Source organism: Heteronotia binoei, chromosome 18 (genome assembly GCF_032191835.1).
Source record: "Heteronotia binoei isolate CCM8104 ecotype False Entrance Well chromosome 18, APGP_CSIRO_Hbin_v1, whole genome shotgun sequence".
NCBI lineage: Eukaryota > Metazoa > Chordata > Lepidosauria > Squamata > Gekkonidae > Heteronotia > Heteronotia binoei.
Window position 1 is genome coordinate 11,938,415 of NC_083240.1, and position 20,293 is coordinate 11,958,707.

General features: G+C 41.4%; 1 protein-coding gene across 2 annotated transcripts in view; it reads right to left on the bottom strand.

Annotated features, from left to right (window-relative positions):
- Positions 1–20,293, bottom strand: part of GNB1 (G protein subunit beta 1) — a 98,981-nt gene that overhangs the window by 47,639 nt on the left and 31,049 nt on the right. For both annotated transcript variants that reach the window (XM_060259716.1, XM_060259717.1), the window contains exon 2: positions 6,262–6,313. The gene's annotated coding sequence lies outside the window, so the exon portion shown is untranslated. The remainder of the gene's footprint in view (positions 1–6,261; positions 6,314–20,293) is intronic.

Below are 20,293 nucleotides of genomic sequence, written 5' to 3' on the forward strand. Positions count from 1 at the left end.
TTAGCTTCAGAGATTGGGCAAGCCTGGGATATCCAGGTCAGGGCAAATATTACCCACCAGAAAAGCAATTTTAATTAGAAAATCACCATAAAAATAGTGTAAGCCTTCAAGTACTGATGGCAGAAATGGGGAGGGGGGGACACCTTCAGTGAACAGAGCTGGGGTGATCCATTTTTTAAAAAAAATCCATTCAACTACTATTACTATTAAAGAGTTCTGCATTAAGAGTCCATTTATATAACCCCTCCTGGGCAGCAGGGGCAATACATAGTTAGCTTGCAATCAAAACTCCCTCTAAGCTGTAGAGTCTTGTGAGCAAAAATTCCACTTTGTGAACTACTGGCATTAGTTGTGAGCTACTGCATAAATTTGTTTGCTCTGGGGCCATTTTTCCTGAGCCAAGACAAAACTGTGTGAGCTGGTGGCTAAAAAACTGTGTTAGCTCACACTAACTCAACTTAAGAGGAAACATTGCTTTCAACCTGCTTTGCAGAGGGGTAATCAAAAGGAAAGTCTCAGCCAGCTCTACTGCTACTCCTCCCCTACCCAGTGTACATGACATCAGTGTATCCCCCCCCACCTAACCCCCAGCAAGATTCTCTTGCCATGTTAGCTAACTCACTTTTTTTTAACCAAGTGAACATGTAGCCCTTCCAGATGAAGTAAGCAAAACAACTGGTCCTGGACCTGTTTAAAATACTTTCTATCTTGAGTTCACTGCTGGGAAATTTTTAAACTGAAGCACGTGTTCTGAGGTTGGTTCCTTCCACAATTCATTCATGAAACCAATAAACATCAGCCACATAATTCTGATTTAGTCAAAAGTAAGCCTTGCACAGTTTGAATTTTGATGAAATTTGGCTTGGGCAACAGCTGCCACCTTCCCATTCATATTTGATGAAGAGAGCTTTGACTCTCAAAAGCTTATACTCCCAAAAATCTTGTTGGTCACTAAAGGGCTACTGAACTCAAACCTAGCTGTTCTACTGCAAACCAACATGGCTACTCTCTGAAACAAATGCTGCCTTCCAGTTACTGAAGCGGGGGAAGCAACTGGACTCCACACATTCTCCACAAAGCCCCAAAACTCACAGGATGCTTTTCTTGCAAACCTCTAATTCAGAGGTGTCAAAATATGCAGCCCAGGGGCCAAATCAGGCCCTCGGAGGGCTCCTATCAGGCCCTGAGAAACTGGCTGTCATCAGCTTCCTTCTCCCTTTCTCTTGCTTCCTTCTGCATCAAAACTTGCTTTGCCAGGCTTGCTCAATTGCACAGGAACTACATAGCAAGGCCTCTATTTTTACCGTTGGCTGAAGCTCCTCCCTTGGGGAGAAAGGTGGGAAGGAATAGCTTGCTTTCCCAGGTTCTCTCAGTCATAAATCAAAGCTACTGAACCAAGTTTCTCATCCCTCTATTGGCTGAGGCTCCTCCCCTCCTAGTTCCCTGGGGAAGGAAGGAAAGAGCCAGAGCTTCCTTTGCCCAGTTCCCTAGATTGCACAAGAGAAATTCAAAGAAACCACCTTTAAGACCAACAAGTGCCGATGTTTTCAGCATGTTTTATTTTAAGCTTTTTTTCAAAAAAAAAGTTGTGTTTGTCTGTGCCCTTTATAAAGTTTATCTCTTTGCTACCTGGCATTACATTTTATGAAACACATGGCCCTGCTCGACAAGGTCTCATTTGTGTCAGATCCAGCCCTTGTAACAAATGATTTTGACGCCCCTGCTCTAATTCAATTTCAAAAGCACCTGGTACAATTTTCACAAGAGCCCAGATCCGTAGTGCCTGTCTCCTGTCTTCAGCGTCATTCTTAAACCTTATTAATCTCTTGGCTGCGCTTGGTTACTCATTCAAATCCAGTTAAAATGAAACCTACATACTGTCCTTTTAACTCACATCCACTCTGCTCTTCTTAGAGGAGTCTACTGTTTCAGAATACTGGAGAGTGGGGCTTCAATATTAGGGAATCATCAAGAGGCAATATTGCTGATTCTGGGATATACCAGCTCCATACGATCCACTTCTCTGATGCCTGACATAAAGAAGAACTTCATTGCACACCCTCAGCACTAATCCTCCTCTAGAGATTTCTAAAGCCAAACCAGGTATGACACTGGAAGTTTTTTGTTTTTTTCACAGACGCCTAAGCCAGCTTCAAGAGGGGATTGGATAAAAATATGGAGCTGAGGTCCATCAGTGGCTATTAGCCATAGTATATTACTGGAACCTTCTGGGGCAGTGATGCTCTGTATTCTAGGTGCTTGGGGGGGGGGGCAAAGGGCTTCTAAACCCACTTGTGAACCTCCTGATGGCACTTGGATTTTTTTTTTTGCCACTGTGTGACACAGTGAGTAGAATGGCTTAAAGCCTCTACAAACATGGTCTTGCGTGCGTATTTAAAAAAAGATGGCAAACATTTTTGAGCACTATACACTGAACCACTCACCCTTAGTGGAGCTGCTCTTTTAACATTCAAAGACACAAGGTAACAAAAGATGTCTTAGGACGAGACAGGCCTGAGTCAGCCAAATATTATTTGTTGACTGGCATAGCTTCAGGCAGAGGTCTTTTCCAGGGATGATACTGTATATTCACCAAGAGGCTGCCACTTTCCAATAGCTGCAGTGCCCCCTGTAGAACAGACACTACAGCACAAGACTACCCTGTCCTTGTCTTACTGGTCTCACCAGGTCTTCCAAAGGTTGTCAGATGGCAGGGGGAGGGGGGGAACTGCTTCCTGATCTTACTGCCCCAACGTAACAATTTTAGATGTCCTTGTCCCACGTGTGCTCTCTGTTACTGGCACACAAAACCCCAGATTCTCTTTACCCCAAGAGTGCTCATAATGAATTATGTCATCAGCCAAGAATCAGTGTCTGGCTAACTATGAATGAGGTTAACATACAGGTCAACAGGAGAAACAGGAAAACAAAGTCAAGGTGCCTGCAAATTGGAACAGGATTTAATATTTTCTCTGCCCCTTACCTTCCTTTATGCAAGCTCGTTAACTAGTTTGAAACCTTCTTTCTCTCTCTCCCAACACACTGACACACTACAGTGTGACTAAGCCACAGCTTGTCCTTAAAAACTGGGATCACAAGCAAAGTTCCCTCTAAGCTGTGGAGTCTCGTGAGCAAAAATTTTACTTTGTGAGTTACTGGCATGAAAGTTACTGGCATGAAAGTTGTGAGCTACTGCATAAATTAGTTTGCTCTGGGGTCATTTTTCCTAAGACAAAAATGTGTGAGCCAGTGGCTTAAAAATTGTGAGCTAGCTCACACTAACTCAGCTTAGAGGGAACGCTGTCACAAGCAGCAAGTTCCACTTTCAATCCAAAGGTGTTTTCAAGTGTATCCCCCCTCCCCCGCAACCGAATGACCACCATTCACTCCTGTGCAGACCAAGTTACTGCACTTTGGGTGTTGTTGTGAAGGGCAAAATATTACCTTTCACCCTAGAGTGCCATGTGCTTTTCCCTCCACAAACATCCAACCTGTTATAATGCAGATTTCAGCAGTATTTTACCTGCGGGTGAACTGTGGCTTCCAACATAATACATTTTTGGCAGGAGTGTTTTGAACACCCTTCACTCAAGAGTTTCAGAGCAGCTTACAATCTCCTTCCCTTTCCCTGCAACAGTCACCCTGAGAAGGTGAGGCTGAGAGAGCCCTGACAGAAACTGCTAGAGAGAGTTCAGTTTTAAAAGATGACTGGTATAATGGCTACAAGATAGCGGTTTCATGCAAGGTCATCTGATTAACAGAAGCCTTTCTAATCTATTGTCCAACTTCAACTCCTCTTACTGCTAAGTGGCCTACACAACTGCACATGGACACTGTCTTGCCTCTACGAAGCTTCACCTACACCCAGGTGGCGACTGTCCTGGATGTGAAATACCCTTCCCCCCCCCCCAAGGACGATTACTTAGCTCCTGCCTTGTTGCCTTTTAGTGACCCGGTCAAGACCATTCTGGTCTCACAGGCTTTAACAGCTTGGTTGACTTGTTTCTTGCTGCTTCCGCCAACACACACAATTCTACAGCTTTATTATATTGCACTTTTATTGTTAGAAACTGATTTTACTGCACTAGTTGACCCAGGCTACTTTTTTGTAAGTTGCCTTGAAAGTTTTTAAAACAAAAAGCAGAGTATAAACACTTTATATAAACAAAGGAATGTCTTCTGGTTTAACAATGTCCTTATTCAACAACTGGGAGAAGAACTTACTGGAGAGGGAACAGCTCAGAGGAAACACGCATGGCTTGTGGAAACATCACTCTCCCTCCTCTCCAGTGTTCTTGACAAAGCCAAATCTGAGCAGGTAAACTTCTCAGAGAAAAAGCAGACTACAGTAAAACTGGGATGCGTAGCTTGAATGGCCCGGCCATTTGTGCATAAGTTTCTTAAGGCTATATGAGCCCCGTGGCGCAGAGTGGTAAGCTGCAGTGTTGCAGTCCAAGCTCTGCTCACAACCTGAGTTTTATCCTGGCGGAAGCTGGATTCAGGTAGCTGGCTCAAGGTTGACTCAGCCTTCCATCCTTCCAGGGTCTGTAAAATGACCCTGGGTGGGAAAGTGTAGATGGACTGGGGAAGGCAATGGCAACCCACCTCATAAAAAGTCTGTCGTGAAAATGTTGTGAAAGCAGCATCACCCCAGAGTCGGAAATGATTGGTGCTTGCACAGGGCACTACCTTTACCTTCCCCCCCCCCAAAAAAAAGGTGATGTTAGACTCTTATAACTCCTTTTAAACTTTAATTTGTATCTAGCCTCATAACTATGGCAGAGAAATATCTGCCTGATTTCAATTTGCAACATTTGTGAATAGCAACAAGGTTCTTTCTCATTATGGCTACCAGCGACATTCAGGTGGATGGAAGGAAGGATTCCTTTACCAATCCCCATATGCCAAGAGTGGTTTTACTGAAAAAGCAAGACCCACACAAAGCACAAGCATGCAAAATCCAGCAGATAAACAAAACTGCACATGAGGCTAATATCTGCCATATCTTTACAAATATGCCAAGAACATACCCACCATTCTTTCTGGTTAGGATAATGACAGTACAATCCTAAACAGAGTTACACCTCTCTATGTATGCTGAAACAACATGCTGAAAGAATGCAAGTCCACTTGAAGAAGAAGATGACATTGGATTTATATTCCGCCCTCCACTCAAGAGTCTCAGAGCGGCTCACAATCTCCTTTATCTCCCTCCCCCACAACAGACACCCTGTGAGGTGGATGGGGCTGAGAGGGCTCTCACAGCAGCTGCCCTTTCAAGGACAACCTCTGCCAGAGCTATGGCTGACCCAAGGCCATGCCAGCAAGTGCAAGTGGAGGAGTGGGGAATCAAACTCGGTTCTCCCAGATAAGAGTCTGCACACTTAACCACTGCACCAAACTGGCTCTCACTTGGAAATGCAGAGTGAGAAGGTTAATTTTCTGACATCCACATGCCTTAGCTACTGGACTCAGATCTATCCTGCTATAATATTGCTCCCTGCAATGAAACACCAACACTGTGATCTTGCACCTTTGATTGTTTATTTTTAAACCCTGTGACCCAACCCAGAGCAAATCAGGCCTTGCCTTGGAGCTTGTCGAACTGTTATAACACTCAGCAGAAAGGCTCAAAGTGAAAGCAACTCACATCTCCTGTCTTTTCCCTGTGTTTTGTTTTTCCTTGCACATCTCTCCACTGCAGGGAGACAGAAGGGCATATGTAATGCAGCCCATAGCCCGCAGTGAAAAGTGGGAAAGGCAAGTCCCTTCACTTGTGCTCGTCGCTCTCCTGACTCTCTGTAATGTTTGAACAAGCTCCAAGACCAGGTTCTGTTGCAATGGAATGTTCTTTGGCAGGGTTAGGCCGAGCCCAACCTTGGACTACAGGCAGCAGCATTGGCCAATGTTAATTGCTGGCACTGAGGCTGAACAGTAGTCCTTGTCAGTACTGCAATGTCTTGTCCCGACACAGATGAAATGCCGTCGTGTTTGTCTTCGCCCCAGGCTCTGCTTCCTGCATTTTTAAAGCAAATGAATAATATATCTTTCAGTAAGATTTCAGCCCATTAAAAAAAATAAATCTGCATCTTACCGCAGCCAACCAGGGCAGAATTTTACAGTTCAAGGGAGGAGAACAAAAAAGCAACGCAACCAAGGTCCCATTTCCAGTAATGTCCATGCTATTCCATTTACACAGTCTACAGACAAATAATGTAAAACATTCTCTGTAGATTAGCACTAAAGGTTTTTCAAACTTACATTTGCTCTTAGTACAGTGGAAAGCCAACTTCTACAGTCAAACATGTAACTGCTGGGGGGAGGAAAGAAAGAAACTTGGATCAGTATGTTAAAGCTTCAAATTGATAATATGCAAAAGATGTGAATACAAGTTTACATGTATCTGGGCAGGTTATTTTCCAACCACTAAGTCGCAGCATTTGATTCAACCACACATTCTCTTGAGGTGTGCTCCCATTACCCAATTTAACGACGACAACAAAAACCATGTCTTTAAAGGTTACAAAGGCATAAGCTGGAACAAAACGCAGAGTTAGTTATTTGAATGTACACTCACTACCCCAACCCTAACATTTGGCTGAGAGGTTAAATATTGCCAGATAATTGGCGATGTATTTGAAGAATGTTAACAGAACCGCAAAAGGAAAAAAAACTTTACAGCCAGCTACAAAATTCAAGCTAACTACAAATAATTTAAATAAATTGCCTAATATCAACAGACCACTAACAATGTTATTGAGATATAAACGTATGTGAAGCATGTTCAAGAACAGTTCTTGGCTTTTATCCTGGAACCTCAACAGGATAGCAGCTCCAGTTAAAGATTCCGTTTCAAGTGAAATTAAACAGAAACTACAGTCATGCCCAGTAACAGGAAAGAAGTTTTCAAATACAGTTATTCAGAAAAGTGCAGGGTATCTGCTTCTCTCAGTTTGGTGTAGCCAGTTTAGTGTAGAGGTTAAGTCTTCGGACTCTTATCTGGGAGAACTGGGTTTGATTCCCCACTCCTCCACTTGCACCTGCTGGAATGGCCTTGGATTAGCCATAGCTATCACAGGAGTTGTTCTCGAAAGGGCAGCTGTTGTGAGAGCCCTCTCGGCCCCACCCAACCTCACAGGGTGTGTGTTGTGGGGGGAGAGGATATAGGAGATTGTAAGCCACTCTGAGTCTCTAATTCAGAGAGATGGGTGGGGTATAAATCTGCAGTCTTCTTCTTCTGCAAGGCTGAGAAGCAAGGGGGCCTTCTTAATGGCTTTGGTTTCCATATAAAGTAAGTAAAATGCCACTTACAGGAGGGCATTCTTGCCTTAGTAGAACTGTCAAATAACACATGGCCAAGCTGACAAAAGACCTTTCACTGAGCTATGTTCCAACCCTAAGAAATTCAGAATGTAACTCAAGAGTTTTTGTTTATTTGTTAAAAAAATCTGGAGGATAGCCAGAAAATGCAAGTGAATTCATGATAATTTTCTTCTTTGGTGAGGGTGGGGAGAGATGTATCAAAGGAGACTGGAAGAAAATGCCAGTAAGGCAGGTTAGGCCAAGCAAGTGGCCCAAGGTCATGTAATTGAGTTTCAGAGTTGACTATCTGAACTTGAGTCTTCCTAAATCCTTGTTTTAAAAATATTACACTATATTGGCTTAGTTAATACTCACATGAGATGTGAGATCAAAAGTGCATCTTTTAACAGGAAAATGTTAAGGAGCCTGAAAAAAAATAAATGAGCACGGGGGATGACAAACCTCCTGTTTAAATACCACCAAGAGGAACTGCACAAAGCTGTTTGACTTATTCTTCCATACTTTCTAGTATTTTATTTCTTTATTTACCTTCTAGTCCATTCTCTCCTGCAAGCAGGCTCAGGGCGGGTTATGACAATAAATAACATTAATTCAGCATTTAAAATGTAACAATTAAAACCCAGTCACAATAAAAACAGTATCAACAGTAATAATCAAGGAAGGAAACAACTGCAGGCACAAGAGAACAACAACCTGTTTCAGATTTATATTCTGCCCTCGAAATGACTGGCTTTGCACTGTGATAGAAGCACAGAGATCTTGGCTTTAGCTTATCATCTCTTTTTCTGGAGGCAGAAGACTGGAGGATTTGGGGACGTTACTTACACCAACAGCCATCTGCACAGCTGGCTGTCATCCAGATGTCTTGGTAGCTAGGTTTAACAGCTGAAACAGTTTTGTGTTGCTCTTACAACTTTGCACTTGATTTCTGATGTCCTAAAGGCCTGTCCTTAAAACAATTAAGATTATTTGAGACAGTCTGTTTGAGGATATTTTGGAAATATTCCCCCCCCCCAAAAGGACAATTAGCAGCAATATCTGTGGGATAAGAATGTTATGTATGAACCTCTTTTAGCCGCCCTGAGCCTGCTTCGGCGGGGGAGGGCGGGGTACAAATAAAATTTATTATTATTATATTATTATTATTATTATTTTATCTGGTTTTCCTTGATCATCTAAACCCAATTTTTTAAAAAAGGGCAGAATTCATTTGTATAGGCCCTTTGAGTGGACAGTGTTGCATAGAACATTCTCTCAGTAATCCTTGTAACCTCTCTACATCAGCTTCTCCTGGCCTTGACATCTATACTGCTGATTCCAAGGCTTAAGAGAATGACCTGCTCAAGATTATCTAGTTAGTTTTGAACAAGCTCCTCCATTTTGGAAGGTTCCTGGCTTTTGAAACAAACACCATGGTACTTTCACTTTGCAACTCCATCATTTCTAGGGCTGGCACATAACTATATTGTACCCAATTGGCTGGCTTGACCTAAACAATTTTGTTGATTAGAGTTTTGTGGACACCACTACATCAAAACATAATAGTGCTTCAAGGCTGAATAAATAAGACTCAAAAATGCCAAAGGCAGAAGAGTCACTCCCAAAAGTGGACAGAGGGCCAGCAGAGAAGAAAACTAGAGTTTTTTAAACCCAGCGTGAAAGAAGTTTCTATTTAACGTTGGGGAAATCTCTACTTCTGAACACAGCTTTCTAGTCCATGGTTAAAGAACCGATTCAGACAATAGCTATGGTTTGTGTGCACTGTCTGAATGCTAGTTTGCAGTGTCTGAATCAGGCTCACAACACCTGGCTTGTAATTTTTTACACTGCTCTTAGAAGACTAGGTTTCCTCTAAATAAGGACGAGAGTGTGGCAATAGAGATATTTCATCACTTTCATAGCAAAAATTAAAGGGCAGTTTTTTTTTTTTTTTAATGAGGAGCAGGTTCTGTTCCTTGGTCTTTATTTTTTTTTATTACAAATACCCTGACAGCCAGTTCTTCTGTCCTGGACAAACAAGAAACCAAGGGTGTTCTAAGAACATAAGAGAAGCCATGTTGGATCAGGCCAATGGCCCATCCAGTCCAACACTCTGTGTCACACAGTGGCCAAATATATATATGTGTGTGTATACACACACACACTGTGGCTAATAGCCACTGATGGACCTCTGCTCCATATTTTTATCTAGCCCCCTCTTGAAGCTGGCTATGCTTGTAGCCGCCGCCACCTCCTGTGGCAGTGAATTCCACATGTTATTCACCCTTTGGATGAAGAAGTATTTCCTTTTATCTGTTTTAACCCGACTGCTCAGCAATTTCATCGAATGCCCATGAGTTCTTGTATTGTGAGAAAGGGAGAAAAGTACTTCTTTCTCTACTTTCTTCATCCCATGCATAATCTTGTAAACCTCTATCATGTCACCCCGCAGTCAACGTTTCTCCAAGCTAAAGAGCCCCAAGCATTTTAACCTTTCTTCTAGGGCAAGTGGTCCAGGACTTGTGATTGTTGCTATTTCCTTACACTCACTCCCTTTCCCACCAGATCTCTTCTAGACTGCCTTACTATTTTCTATTAGTACTGTCCCTAAAATGTCATCATGCATTTATTTAGTGCCAAGTGAACTAGGTGCTGTATAGAACCATACAGTAGCCCAAGTCCTTGCCAGAGGACTGTGACTCAATTTAATATAGTTTGGACAGGAATCAGAGAAGGTGTGACAGTGAGTACGGGATATGAAAACTAAATAGTATCATATGCAGAAAAGAACAAGTGATGCTAAAAAGCTGTTTGGGGAAACCGCATAAGGCTTGGAAAGCATAATATTCAACTGCTAACCACAGAGAAAACGTAAGTCATGCCTCAACTTGATCCAAACACAGCCTATCTTGTTTGTATTATGTTCAACATATTCCTTTTCTTACAGTCCCAGGCAAGCAATAAATACAGATAGTTTTTTTTAAACTTGATTTTTAAAATGTTATCATATATAAAAAAGAACTATTTTTAAGTATAACAATAAAGTCAATCTTTTAGTAAAACACAAAATCTACATTTTCCTTGGTAACTTACAACACTTGCTTTGATTTTCCTGAACATATTTGAAAAAAGGAAGCCATTTCTTCAAGAAGTCATTTTTCTTTGAGGGAACTTCCTTTTGAATTAATCGCACTGCTATCCTGTCCATAGTCATGATATCCCAATTTTTAAAGGATCACTATTGCACAGTAGGTATTTTGACATCTTCACTGTTGTGCAATTAAGGCTTTTGCAGCTATTTTACACCCTTCCAACAATTGGGGTCTGGGATGTTTTTCTAGTGATATAATCTCAAAGGAGTCAAGTACCATCTTGAATAGAGCTTAAAATTTTGTATTCTGATATTTAACGAAGCACTTTGAAATAAACTAGAAGACCATATATTTAACCACTGAGGTTCAGTTAATTCAGTCTGACAATCCTTGTGTGCCAGGCTTTTTGCTGAGTGGATGCTTGATTCCTAGACTTCTGATGGAGTGCCTTATAAAGAAGGGTGATCAGCCCCCTGGAATTCAAAGGGCTACTTTTAAGTGCTTCTTCAAATGGGGTAAGTGGTCTGCTAAACTGGGTAAGTATGCTTGAGTTATGTAACATATGGTGGATTTGGTAGTACTGCAACCAAGGCATTATAATACCGTATTTATATTCTAATTGCTGAAGCGAGTATAAATGTCCTTTTATTGAAGATGTCAATAAATCTAAAAAGATCTGTCTCCAGATGTGGATTGCCTTCCTGGAGAGAACCAATACTGCCCCAAAAATGCTGCTACAGGTGAGATATTAGGGGCCAGAACATGTTTACATTTATCCCAGGTATCTAAAGTAAGTTTTAAGAAGAGATTACTTGGGATACTCATATTTCAATCCTTGGGAGAATTCCATATGGCTTTATTAAGTAGATCTGTTGAAAGATACGATTTTTCAATCCATACCCATGCTTTAACTATGAGCAGTAATGTGTACAAGACTATATTTTTTAAATGAGACACTAGATAGTATTTCTCCAGTATAGGTAAAGCCAATTTAATAGGTTTTGTCAAAAGAATGAAATTAATTCTCAGTTTTAAAATTAAGCCATAAATATTTAGTAATACTTTGCCACTCATATAGAGCGGTGGAGACAGGGACAGGTAGATTGTAAAATAAAAATAAAAAATTAGGAAGTATAAAAGTTTTAGCAAGTTCTATTTTTTCAAACAATCATGCTTAATTTCACCCACTCTGCTGAGGATGATTTCGCAGAATCAAATAAAGGTTTATAATTAAATTTATATCAGAGATTTAAGGGAATATTAATTCCAAGATGTCTCATGACTTTGATACCCATTTAAAGGTAAAATTAACTTTAGCATTTTGTGAGATATAGATTGGGTATATTTCTTGACTTTTTATAATTGATTGTAAAGTCTGACATTTGACTAAAAGCCTCTATTCTAGTCATTAAGCATTTTAGGGGTTAGAGCAGTAGAAAACAGCTAAAAGACTTAGTTTACGGTTTTCTAAGTCAATCTGCCTGCTGGAAATGTTAAGGTCTTGCCTAATAGTGTGTGCTAAGGGCTTAGAGAGATGGCAAAATTATTGGTGATAAGGGGCAGCCATGTCTTGTGCCTCTATGTAAACTTAATTAGACAGATCTGTAATTTTTAAAATTAATGTGGTCAGTTGGTTTTTGGTAAACTGCATTTATAGAATTTAGATCTGAATCCCAAATATTTTAAAACTGATTGCAAATAAGGCATCTCAACTTTGTCAAACACCTTCTCAGCATCTAAAGCCAAGCAGACTGAGTTAATGCAATTTAGTTTACAAAAATGGATTAAGTTCAGTGATTTTCATATGCTATCAGTTATAGAACTACCAAAAATAAATCCAGCATGGTCCTGGTGAATATTGTTATAATTTCATAGAGATGAACAGCCAAAATAGGGGAGAAAATCTTGAAATCGTGATTCAAAATGGAGATTGGCCTATAGGAGGTTGGATTTAGTTTATCTTTACCTGGTTTAGCAATCAGGATTAATCTTGACTCCTTCCAAGACTGAAGTATTATAACATTGTTGCAAGTATCAACTAAGGAATGTAAAATTGAAGTCTCAAGTTTTTTGTAGAATTCAGTCAGCAGGCCATCTCTACCAGGAGCTTTTAAAATTTTATTTTATTTTTTAGAGTGTCAGCTCTGTAGTCGTAATAGGCTGTTCTACGAAAATGATCAACAGAAAGCTTTGTATACTTTTTAGGTAGTCTCTTATGGGACCCTGTTGTGGCTGCTCTGATTTATAAAGGTTCTGATTTTTAAAAAAAGTTGTGGTCCTTAATGTTTGGATATCCCCTTGTGGAGATCAAATAGCACGAAAGAGGTAAAAGGCACTTTTCTGACTCACTCACTTTTAGCATTTTAATGGATTTTGGAGTTTTTGTGATGAATGTTTGTTTTATAAATAAAGAAGGAGTTTTTTTGAATGGAGGTTTTTGACAATTCCAGCTTTTTACAATCAAGATTTAACTTTTACTAGCCAGGAGTAAATAAATGTTACTACATTAGCCCTTCCCTTTGCTCCCTCTTCTATCCCATGGAATTTCAAATTATTGGAGTCTCTATCGGTTCTCCAATGTAATTATTGTCTAGCATTGATTTCTCTGTACCTTTTAGGTCTCTGGCTTCTTGTTGTCATCACTATTTCAATAGCATTTTCAACAGTTTCTGATGTTTCCATCAATTCTGCTGCAAGGCTGTCAAAGTTAGAATTAACCAACTTGAATGAACATATATATATATGAACATATGAAGCTGTCATACTGAATCAGTCTATCAAAGTCAGTATTGTCTACTCAGACTGGCAGCGGCACTCCAGGGTCTCAAGCTGAGGTTTTTCACATCTATTTGCCTGGACCGTTTTTAGTTGGAGATGCCGGGGATTGAATCTGGGACCTTCTGCTTACCAAGCAGATGCTCTACCACTGAGCCACCATGCCTTCCCACAATGAGTTCTTCCATAGAATTTTTAAACTAATTAGATAGATACTCCTGCAAACCTGGTAAGATTTTTTTTTTTTGCAGAGGGAAGCTTTGCTGTTGTCACCTTCGGGTTTTGGGGTTTTGGTAACAGGCACCATTTTAGGATCAAAAGGCTGCCGTAGGCCAGATGATTTAGCGGCTTAAAGTTTTTAATGCCGAATTGGTAAAAAACTTTTTTTAAACTAGGAGAAGCCAGTTTGGTGTAGTGGTGAAGTGTGCGGACTCTTATCTGGGAGAACCGGGTTTGATTCCCCACTCCTCCACTTGCACCTGCTAGCATGGCCTTGGGTCAGCCATAGCTCTGACAGAGGTTGTCCTTGAAAGGGCAGCTGCTGTGAGAGCCTCTCCAGCCCCACCCACCTCACAGGGTGTCTGTTGTGTGGGAGGAAGGTAAAGGAGATTGTGAGCCGCTCTGAGACTCTTCGGAGTGGAGAGCGGGATATAAATCCAATATCTTCTTCTTCATCTTCTTCTAAATCATCTGGCCTACGGCAGCCTTTTGATCCTAAAATGGTGCCTGTTACCATAACCCCAAAACCTGAAGGTGACAACAGCAAAGCTTCCCTCTGCAAAAAAAAAGAAGTTGCCAGGTTTGCAGAGGGATCTATCTAATTAGTTTAACAATTCTATGGAAGAACTCATTGTGGAAAGGCATGGTGGCTCAGCGGTAGAGCATCTGCTTAGTAAGCAGAAGGTCCCAGGTTCAATCCCCAGCATCTCCAACTAAAAAAGGGTCCAGGGCAAGTAGGCATGAAAAACCTCAGCTTAAGACCTTGGAGAGCTGCTGCCAGTCTAAGTAGACAATACTGACTTTGATGGATCAAGGGTCTGATTCAGTATAAGGCAGCCTTCATATGTTCATAAAGGGGCTCAGAAGTTTCTCAGATTGCCCCTGCCATCTTGAAGCAACGCTCTGCCCCTCCCCCCCATAAATACAGATAGTTTATCAAGCCTGCTGTAGGCTACCATATGCAGCCGGTTGGCTATTCTTGCTGTGAGGGTGAGGCTATGCATAGGTGTCTGGAAGGCTGCTCCCATATGCTCTACAAAAGTAATCTCAAAGAACTCCAGAGACATGGCACATTTTTAAAAAAAAGAATTTTGGAGAGCTCTTGTGGAATGACTAACAGCAGGATAATGGTTTAATAATTCCTCCAATGGTCACCCTTTAAACTACAACTTTGGCTCTGAGTCAACACCCCACCTTCTGAAGTTGTGCTTTTAGATTTAAGATTTCAGCTTCAAGGCATGCCTCCAAAGACTGGAGCTCAGCGTCAATAGGACTTCAACTAAAGCATTTAAAGAAAATTACAAAGATTTATACAGCACCATTAATGTACAACACATTAGGACATGGAAGTGAAAGAGAGGACAGTCCTTCCCAGCAACTTGCTATATAAACTTAACAAAGAGAAAACTAGGAAAGGGAGGCAAGAATAACAAACAATTTATGTGCTAACACTAGGATCTGAACAAGGAGCTTGTGAGAAAGACAGATATGATTGGAAAGAGATCTAGGAGATGAGGAGACAAGCAGTAACCTATGGCCAATAAGTGCAGTCAGTGGAGAACAAGAGACCCTCAATCCACTGAAAAAGACAAGATTGGAGCACAAATATAGAAATGAGGACAGACAGATAGGGTGAGTTGAGGCTATAGATTATTTTATAGCTGAAGGCAAGAAGCTGAATGAAAAGAGGCATGACAAGACAGCATCCATTTCCCTTTATACCTAGGACCACCCTTCACCCCAAAAGTTTCTGACAGAAGTCCAAAGAATTAGCTGTTGCATATTTACATGCAGGAGAACATAAAACCCATGACTAAGCAAAGCAAACATACATTGAGATTTCTGCAGCATGGTCAAACTTCAAAACTGAAATGTCATTTCCCTACATTAGGTCCAGCATAACAGAAAAAAGAGAAACAAGGCCAGAGTCCCCATAAGGTAGTTTATAGGACCCATTAGTGCTAACAAAGGAATGCTCAACAGAAAGTCTTATTCAAGAGCAAGGATAGGGAAGAGCATTAACAGCTGTCTGGGGGGAGGGATGACTTTTTAATGGGTGTAACATTTGCACTACCCTGTTAAGAACAGAGCGAGAGAAACAGAAGTCAGAGACTGAGGATGAAGGATAATGGCAAACCCTAGGCAGGGGCTGGGGGTGGGGTGGACTACCACCTGGAACAACGCTATATTGTCAGCGAGGATGATAGCACCATTAGTATAACTGTACTGTTTTATTTAAACCAGTTTAGAGGGCCTTCATGGACAAAGTATGAGGCTACAAATGGAATGGAATAGCTTTTCTCAGAACACACACCAATAAGCAACAAGCACAACTCAGGGGCCCGCAAATACTGCCACTGGTTCAACAACTTGGAGGTTCTTCCTCACTCCCAGCACAAGCTGTGAGCCCTTCTTTCTCCCAAGTTCTCTGTAAATCACAAGAAAGCAGAGAGAAATCATCTTTTGCACTCAGCACAGGAGATGAGGGAGGTTAAGGAGTTAAGGGGGGTGGCGGCTCAGAGGTAGAGCATCTGCTTGGAATTCAGAAGGTCCCAGGTTCAATCCCTGGAATCTCCAGTTAAAAAAGATTTGGCAGTAGGCAACACGAAAGATCTCTACCTGAGACCTTGGAGTGCTGCTGACAGACAGAGTAGACAATACTGACCTTGATGGACCAAAGTTCTGATTCAGTATAAGGCAGTTTCATGTGATGCAACCTCTCCCCTTCCCCAAAACGTCTGGGAAATGTTTAGAAGTATGGAGGAGTCTCTTGCTACTTCTGTCTTCATAATAAACCTGAATTGTTATCTATATTCAGAGGCTGCATTACAGGCAACATGATTGTTGAATCCCCCCCCCCTTTCCATTCTCTTACAATAATCTCAGGCAAAGAGTCAGAGAGATACACTGGTCGAAGTGCCAGGTTAGCATCAGAAAGGCACAGCCTCGCAGCCATGAAGACTGCCAGGTGACCTTGAGCCAGTTGCTCTTTCAGGCCAACCTACCTTATAGGGGCTGTTGTAAGAATAAAACAATATAACACCATGTATGTCAGTTAGCACTCCAATGAGAAACGGTGAGATAAAAATGAGAGTGAGGGAGATGCACAGAAGTGATACATACCTACACAAGATTTTAGGCAGGCAGCTCTCATCAAGAGCCACTTATCTAGAAGAAGATATTGGATTTATATCCCGCCCTATATTCTGAATCTCAGAGTGGTCATAATCTCCGTTACCTTCCCACACACACACAACAGACAACCTGTGAGGTGGGGGGGGCTGAGAGAGCTCTCACAGCAGCTGCCCTTTCAAGGACAACTCCTGTGAAAGCTATGGGTGACCCAAGGCCATTCCAGCAGGTGCTAGTGGAGGAGTGGGGAATCAAGCACAGTTCTCCCAGATAAGAGTCCACACACTTAACCACTACACCAAACTGGCTCTAGTCACCTGTGATATGTTCAAGTAAGGTTAACAAAAACTCTACAGAAGGTAGGGTGCGTGTGTGAGAGAGAGAGAGAGGGGGAGAGGGGGAGGGAGGGGGGAGAGAGAGATTATGTAGGCTGCAAAATGACTAATATAGGCATGAGCGCTAACATCTGTGTGAAACTTCCTTAGAAACAGTTTTAAAAACTAAGAAAATTATGTCACTGCTGACATCAGCCAAATGAGGAAGAATGCATCCTAAAAGGAGATTATCCTACCACCAGAGGGAGAACTCCTGTAGATTTCGCTGGATTACTGGTCAGAAAGAACCTGGCAATACCTCAGTATAGCCTATTTCTTTTAAAGAAGCAGTCTCTACAAAATATCAACCACATGTCTAATAGTGAGGTTTCTGCACTCTAAGGTCTCTTAGTTTTTAATGGAGTACTCCCTTCAGAAATGTGCTTCTAGTTGCAAAAGCATTTGCTTTTACTTGGATTTTACTTGGACAATAAAATCTGAGCCATTTTCAGGACAGTTACTAGAGCAATGAAGTTTTCCCCACCCCACCCCCAAGCTACAGAGGGGTTGTCTTTGAACAAAGAAGTACTTTTTAATTCCTTTGCTTTTTCAGATCATGTTGAAAGGCCCTGCTGCGTACATTCCAGTTCTCCAAATTACTGGTTTGTGCCAAGTGTTCCAACATGAGCTATTTGATGAAACAGCTGCAAGTTAGAAGGGCACCGTGGGTATTAGCATGTAGGCGAGAACTCCAAATGCCCGATTTCGATTCAGATTTCACTTACTGGTATAAATGTCCAAAAAGGCTTTGCCCATTTCTCTCATCTAAATTAACTATCCAATCAAAGTTCAAAGCTGACACAATGCAATGAGGAAAGGTTTGTTCATTCAGGGCATTCTAGCTGTAAGGCGGCCACTCAGCAACTGTGGGCATCTAACCCTTAAATTCATAGGAACCAACCCACACTGTAATTTAATAAGGGGTTTTGTTACAGCAGCGGTAATGGACTTTCTGGCAGGGACTGCATGATGTCACAGCAGGGCCAAGCAGAGATCCTCTCCGGCTATAAAGTGGCTGAACTGTTCTGACCTGAAGAGGGCACAGCAGGGTTTAAGGAAGGATGGGGTAGAAGAACTAGCCAAAGAAAGGTGAAGGCAGCAGAATAAGGAAAATGGAGGAGGAATAGTCCCAATAAGGTCTTTGAAGAAGAGATAAAATGGGGACAAAGGAGATGCATACAGTTAAGGAATTACACGGTTTTGATTGCAGGCCAGCTTGTTACAACAATAGATTTTTCTAAAACAAAACCAACCCAACACTTTTGTTTTAAGTCCTTTTGACTTTTGCTGATACTCTACAACCTTCCCACAATTAGGTCCCCTAAAAACTGGTTCACAGAGAGAGATGAAGCATTAAGCAGGTTCCAGCTTCTCAAGGATTTAAGCAAATCTCATTCTGAAGAGAGAAAAATGTGAAATTAAAAGACAGCTTGCCGCAGATGCCCTCATGAAAAGATAGAGGAGTTTGCAAGGTTAAGTATCATTTTGGTGAACAGAAGAACATATAGCAGCTCTGCACCCATTAAGAAAGCACAGCTGTGCTTGTAGTGCCTTTCTATAGCTACAGCTACTGATGAATCCATAAGGCAGATGGGGGGTGGCAAAGGTTAGTTCAGCCAGGCACACTCTGTATCAAATATTCATCTCCAAACACAGATTATCCATTAGGTTAAAAATGGGAACTGTCTAGAATAGATGAAGCATGACAAGAAGGAAGCTCCACCCAACAGGAAAGCTTCTTGAATTATTTTGTGCTTATAGCAGGAGTACAGTTTAGTTGCAGCAACTGGGGCCCTATGCAGTAACCTGCTCCTCTACCCACAATGAGACACCCCCCATTAATCCTACTTGTAAAATATCTCACAGAATTCAAGGCTCCTCTGCATATCCTGAAATACTGAGAGAACTCCTGTCCTGAGTTTGAAAGCCATGGTGACAAGATACTCTATGAGCACACTTTAATAAGTATGTTCGTCTGTTCTGGACTGGTATGCCTACCTGTTTCAAAAGCGCAAAGCCGCAAGTCACTGAGTAAAGTGGAACATCTTCCCCATCATCACCAAAAAGAACTACTTGAAGGCGGCTTTATACTTCCTTTGTATGAGAACACAGGGAAATGGAACCCATAAAAAAGGAGAGACATATGGAAACCACAATTATGGATAATTCACAATTGGTAAAGCGAGAGAACACTGAGGAAGGAACTGAACAAGTGTGTCTTAGCAAGCCACAATGAGACTGTACATTGAACTAAAATTAGTTACTCATATGTCTGATGGTGACAGCTATTGCCCATTCTGTTACCTGGTAATATTCTCTCATGCACACCCTCTATTTGCAGAAAAGAACTCACAACTAGTGTTTAGGAAATGCTGGTTGTTACCTTATCACAATCATGTTAGTAAGCGCCACATAGACCAATAAGTGTATGCAGGTAGCCCCTAAGTATAGCACTGCATCTGAGCATTTTGCTGGAACTCAAGTTACCTCCTGCAGGTGGACTAAAAATAGACAAACTATATTCCAAAGGAAAGACGTTACGCCTGGATGGAATATGTGCTTTTAAAATGCTTTCACTTTCATCTGATTAGAAAGAAGAAAGAGTAAGCAAAGTATGTAACATCGAACATTTTATAAGGCAACCTGCTGAGTCTCTAGCCTTCAGCTTCGCTATCTGATATCAAGAATAGTTGTTGGTTGCAATACTCCCTCTAAAGTGTGGAGTCCTGTGAGCAAAAATTCTACTTTGTGAGCTAGTGGCATTAAAGTTGTGAGCGAATGCATACATTAGTTTGCTCTGAGGCCATTTTTCCTGAGCTAAGACAAAAATGTGTGAGTTGGAGGCTGAAAAATTATGAGCTAGCTCACACTAACTCAGCTTAGAGGGAACACTGGTTGGTTGCATTAGTACCCATTTCTACCCTGCCTTCCTCAAAGAAACCTTGTTTTAGGATATCAGTCCATCAAGGACACATCAATCTACAGTCCTGACATATTTCTATCCTTGTGATGTTGTTCCCCTGAAGGTAAACCCTAAAACTGAACCCCATCAGGTGAAATCTAAATTTATTATTCTTTTAATCTGTTAAAAAAAACTTCTTCATTATTCTGTGTGCTAATTTACTACCCACCCTCTATATGTAAGATATGCAGGGCTTTTTTGTAGCAGGAACTCCTTTGCATATTAGGTCACACACCCCTGATGTAGCCAATCCTCCAAAAGCTTATAGGGCTTTTTTTACAGGGCCTACTGTAAGCTCCAGGAGGACTGGTTACATCAATATGAAAGGAGATCCTGCTACAAAAAAAAAGCCCGGCAGATATGTATAAATCAGTTTCATTTTGTCTGAGAAGTGTGCTTGGCAAACAAAAGCTCACATTTTGAATAAAACTTTGTTG